The following is a 5,599-nucleotide window of genomic DNA, read 5'->3' as shown; positions in this document are numbered from 1 at the left end:
GAGAGAGAGAGAAAGGAAGAAAGAAAGAAAGAAAGAAAGAAAGAAAGAAAGAAAGAAAGAAAGAAAGAAAGGCGAGCCCTTAGTGGTTCTCACCTTGTGGATAGAGATGAAGGTGTGGCATATCAGATATCCTGCATATCAAATATTTACATTACAATCCATAACAGTAGCAAAATTACAGTTTGAAAGAAGCAATGAAAATAATTTTATGGTTGAGGGTCATCGCAATGTAAGGAATTGTATTAATAGCTCCAGCATTAGGAAGGTTGAGAACCACTGCTCTAAATTAATATATCTTCATTCTACCATTGTGTTGACTACAATCGTTTCTAAAAGCTGTCACTTAAAGATTATTCATAGTGCTACAATGAAGCCAAACAGTCATCCAACTCATTGGGACTTTTTCCAGCTCCCAGTGGCCACCTGGGATTCATCTCTGTTCTCTGATTCTGTGTTTCAAATCAGCTGCACAAAGATACTATTGCTGTCAACAGGGCCTCTGATTTATTTAATCCTTCTCCAAAGTAGGTTCTGAAATTCTTACAGTTTAACCCCTACTTAAGCCAGCAGCTCCCCTGCAAGGACTGGCTCTTTCTTGCACTGTCAAGTGTCTCCGGAGGACTCTGTGGCACCACAGTGCCCTGAGAAAGGGAGCCCATCTTTTTCCCCTACTGCTCTACTTTACTGTTTCCACTCACCATCAACAAGGTGTTTAATAGTGCTTTCCACTACTCCTTTCTGAAAATAGCAACATGCAAACACACTGTGTATATATTAGTCAGAACTCAATAAATGCCTATACTTCACACTTGAAGGATGATATCATTTGGTTAATTTAATCAGCAATGAATGAGAACACTTATTCTAGCTTCTCCTGGCCCACTTCTGTAATACCAACACTTACCGGGCTGAGGCAGGAGGATGGCAAGTTCCTGACCATACATAGTGAGTGAAACACCAGTTCAAAAACAAGAAAAAAACACACTTACTGAATTTTTAAAAATAATTTTAATATACTATGTGCATAGTTGGATAGGTACATGCTGTGTGCCACTGTGCATATGTGAAGATCTGCGGACATCTTTCAGGAGTCAGTTCTCTCTTTGTGTTGTGTAGGTTCCAGGATTCAATTTAGGTCATCAGGCTTGGCAGCGAGCACTTTTTCCTACGGGAAGAGGGGTGGGGGTGGGGGGGCTCTGACAAGTTTGAGAAATGATCTGAGAGTCTTTCTTAAGATTAGAAACTTCAGACTTATTCACAATCCTATCCTTCCCCCGGTTTGATTGAGTTCTAGAAAGTATGGGATTGACTTCCTAGAATACCCACTGACTTTTTGTTAGGCTTTTTGAGTGTTTTCATGCAGCGGTAAAAAATAATAGAGATCCGTCAGACTTCTTACCCAGCTTCACCAGTGCTGTTACACAACATCACAACGAGGTCACTGGCGCTGCCACAGTTAAGTGCAATCTGCTTTGAGCCTGGGATCCTTTTGAGGCCCTTTTTGCAGCCACGCCCACTTCCCCCCTCTCACGCAGCCACTCCCACTTCCCTCTCTCCTCCCCTATTCTTTGGCTCTTGCTAACCTCTAATCTTTCATTCATTTCTCTAATTCTGATATTTCAATACTATTACATAAATGTGTGCAGGGGAGATGGCTCAGTGGCTAAAGTGTTTGACTCCCAAGAGTGAGGACTGCAGTCAGTTCCCCAGAACTTCCACAGAGCGAGCTGGTTGGCAAGACTAGCCACATCCATGAACCCTGGGTTTGACTGGAAGACCCTGACTCAAAGAATAATGTAGAAGAACAACCAAGGAAGATTCCTGACATCAGTCTTGCACATGCAAGTTCACAACAACCACGCAAGACAGCCATTAATGTACACATTCACACCGTACAAATGAAAATGAAGAAGTAAGAACGCCAACTAGAACCTTCAGGACTTCACATTTTTTGACCCAGCCTAATTCTCTAAAGATTCATTTGGACATCAGTGGTTTGCTGCCTCTAACTGTTCAGTAGTATTTCATAGTATAGATCCATCGTGGTTAATAGTGGTAGCGTAAATGTTAATAGAGTGGCTAACAGTTTGTTTACCCACTGAAGGACTTCTGAGTAGTTATTGGCCTTTGCAAATAAAGCTGTTATAAACATTCTATGTGAACTTAAGTATTTATTTATCTGGGGGAAAATGCTCAGAAGCATAATGCTAAGTCATGTTTAGTTTTTGTGTTTTGTTTATTTGTTTGCCTTTTGAGTTTTGTTTATGTTTATGGTTTTCGGATTTGTCTGTTTGTCTTGGTTTTGGTTTTTTCAAGGGTGGGGGGTGTTCTTTTGTTCTGTTTTGTGTTCTAAGAAACCACCAACGAAACACTCTCCCAGACGATATCATAGCTTAAATTCCCACTTGCGGCTGGAGAGATGGCTCAGCGGCTAAGAGCACTAACTGCTCTTCCAGAGGTCCTGAGTTCAAATACCAGCAACCACATGGTGGCTCACAAACATCCATAGTGAGATTGGATGCTCTCTTCTGGTGTGTCCGAAGACAGCTACAGTGTACTCATAATAAAATAAATAAATAAATAAATAAATAAATAAGTAAATAAATAAATCTAAAAAAAAAAATTCCCACTTGCCCAGTATGAGCCATCCAAGTTCTTTTCCTATTTATTAGTCTTCTATTTTGTGGTGGTTAGTTTTTAAGCCAAATCCAGAGGTCAAATTTAGAGCAAAAACTTTCAAGAAGAGTGTAATACTCAATCTGTGGTGTTATGTTCACAGCACTTGGGTATGCATTTTTAATATCAGCTACTCTTATTTTAAATTCCACAAGCTAATCATAATGTATTTGGATAAATTACTTAATATCTCTGAACCTCAATTTCCTTATATGTGAAATCTGCTCCTGCATGCCAAGCACCATATATAGTAAAAGGATAATGTGCCCAGGTGGTGATCGTGAGCGCCTTTAACCCCAACACTCAGGAGACAGAGGCAGGCAGATCTCTGTGAGTTCAAGGCTAGCCTACTCTACAGAGCTAGTTCCAGGACAGTCAGAGCTACACAGAGAAACTCTGACTTGAAAAAAAAAACAAAACAAAAACAAAACAAAACAAAAAAGTAAAAAAAGAGGATAATGCATGTAAAGAATGTAGGGTACAATGTGTGTTCAATATGTGAGTTCTCTCCCTTTACGCTGTTTGATTTCCCGCTGGTTTTGCCTTTGTTCCAGGAACTGAACCCAGAATCTCATGCATGCTAGACATTGATCTAGTATTCTTACATATTTGAATATATGTGGTTTCTCTTAATTCCCCACTTTTTTTTCTCCATTCATTTCGGCTATTATTTTAAAAACTGGTTAACATAATAAAATAGCATGAAATTATTTTCAATTTTTAAGATATTTATTAATTTTACATATGTGAATACACTGCACTGTCGGCATCTTCAAACACACCAGAAGAGAGCATCGGATCCCATTACAGATGGTTGTGAGCCACCATGTGGTTGCTGGGAATTGAACTCAGGACCTCTGGAAGAACAGTCAGTGCTCTTAACCGCTGAGCCATCTCTCCAGTGCTTTTCTACTTACCAGCTGTTTGGACTCAGATGATTGCTTGGCATCTCAATCAACACCAAGGATGGCCCATCTCAAACCTTTGGGATAAATAGGAGCAGTCCTGCCTCTGAGAGCAAGAGAAGGAGAGTTCAAATAAGAAAATGTGAATATTTTGTAAGCAGTAACAAATGACTCCACCATATGAAAATAGAATGAAGCAAGATACAGAAATAATGTCCTTCTTACCTTCATTTTGCCAGAGAATACATTTTAGAGAGGTGGCAGGATGCTGAATGACTTCTGAGTCCAGCATAGTGCTGGCCAAAGCATGAAATACCAGAACTGTATTCGATATTTCCCTTGCATTTGCTTTACTATCAAAAAATACAAAATTATTCACTATAATAAATACAATCATTGGCTATAACACCTTCAGTTGATCCTAGGTCAGCAGTTGCCCTAGGCATCTGAAAAAGGATAAGTTCAAGATGGGTTCCAGTGGCCATCTCTTAAGAGCAGAGCCTGGGCTGTGTTGCCTTCTGTCTGGCTCCACTAGGTAGCAGCAGGTTATATAACCCAAACCTTCATTATGAATAAAGGGCCTAAAACAGTTCCTTCAAAGATCCTTCCATGTAATACCAAAGAATGTGGGCAGAAACCATATACAGAAGAATGGCAGGAGAGACTTTGCATCCTCCCAGTTGAAACCTTGAGTCACAAAACAAGGCAGCCCAACCATGGATCAGCCCAAGTATTTTTAAACAGTCAAGACTGACATTTAGCCTAAAATACTTAAGCCTGTTACCAGATTCTTCCTTATCTTACCCCTTGTTTATTTTTTACATGGGTTTATTATGTTATTATATATCAGTAAAAGAGCTTAAATACTTTTTTCAAATAAATATTCATAAAATCTATTAGGCAGAGGTTTTAAGTAAAAAACAAAAGAAAATTATTCCCCGGGTTATTTTATTTCCATAAGGTGTTATTTTTATTCCAGTTCGATCTTCATGTTGGATACCAATAAGGCATAAGTACACTGATGCAGAAAAATTATCTGAAAAGGTATATTACATAGGAGCATTTCCCATATCTTCTCTTGCTTTTCCCCTTGTTTGTTTGAAACTGAGTCGTACTGTCACGTAGACTGGTCTTGAACTCGTGGGGGCCTCTTGCCTCAGCTTTATGAGCTGCTAGGATTATAAGCATGCTCCACTACACCCAGATCCCATGTCTTTCTTGACCCTCTGAGGATGCCAGAAGCTGTCTTCTATCCTTGCAGCTTGGGGACTGGAAAGCAATGCAGGCCCCTCAGAGAGAGCTCCTGAGGTTTGTGAGCTATCAATATCCTCATGATCAATGCTGTCAGGAAAGCAGCCCTGGCTTGCCACTCATTGTAGAACCATGCCAAAGAAAATTGCTGAGGCTAATTAAGTACTTAGTACACACCAGACCCTCTACTAAGAACAGCATGTGAATATTCTCACTAGTGTTAAGTAATAACTTTGACTCTTATCCATCCTTTACAGATGTAATCCCTGCAGCAGAGAATAGCTACCTAATTTTTCCAATACCATACAATTAATAGCTATGGTCCAGGATTCTCTGGACCCTGCACTTAATCACTGGGCTGTGCTGCTTGACATGCACAGCAATAGCATCACCAGGAACCACTGAGATTTGCTTTTTAACAACAAAATGAATGTTATGTTTCTCCCTGGGATCAGAATACTTGTCAGACTACATCACTAACCTTGACCTCAATATCAAAAGTAAAACACAATCATATTTTCAGGACTTATTCTCACAAACAGAATTCGAAAAAAAAAGGATCTCATCAATTCTTAAAAGTACATTAAGTCTCTTCTAACACAATAAAGTGCGTACAGCTTCTTATTTCTTCCACAGTTTAAATTGCTAACCTCTAATATAATGAGAAAGAGACAGTATGTGAGCCAGTTATTTCCAAGTATCAGAGATAGCAGTGAGAGAAGAGAGAGAGAGAGAGAGAGAGAGAGAGAGAGAGAGAGAGAGAGAGA

General features: G+C 39.5%; 1 long non-coding RNA gene across 1 annotated transcript in view; it reads right to left on the bottom strand.

Moving 5' to 3' along the window:
• Positions 1–989: 989 nt before the first annotated feature.
• The window catches only part of LOC114612748, a 16,593-nt gene continuing 11,983 nt past the window's right edge, over positions 990–5,599 (bottom strand). Inside the window, exons 4-7 of the long non-coding RNA XR_003710079.1 lie at positions 3,594–3,685; positions 1,584–1,759; positions 1,323–1,325; positions 990–1,165 (exon numbers count right to left, since the gene is read on the bottom strand). This is a non-coding gene — a long non-coding RNA (uncharacterized LOC114612748). The remainder of the gene's footprint in view (positions 1,166–1,322; positions 1,326–1,583; positions 1,760–3,593; positions 3,686–5,599) is intronic.

Source organism: Grammomys surdaster, unplaced genomic scaffold (assembly GCF_004785775.1).
Source record: "Grammomys surdaster isolate TR1022 unplaced genomic scaffold, NIH_TR_1.0 126182, whole genome shotgun sequence".
NCBI classification, from domain to species: Eukaryota; Metazoa; Chordata; class Mammalia; order Rodentia; family Muridae; genus Grammomys; species Grammomys surdaster.
The sequence above is the reverse complement of the archived record's forward strand: the minus strand, read 5'-3'. Positions and strand labels throughout refer to the sequence as shown.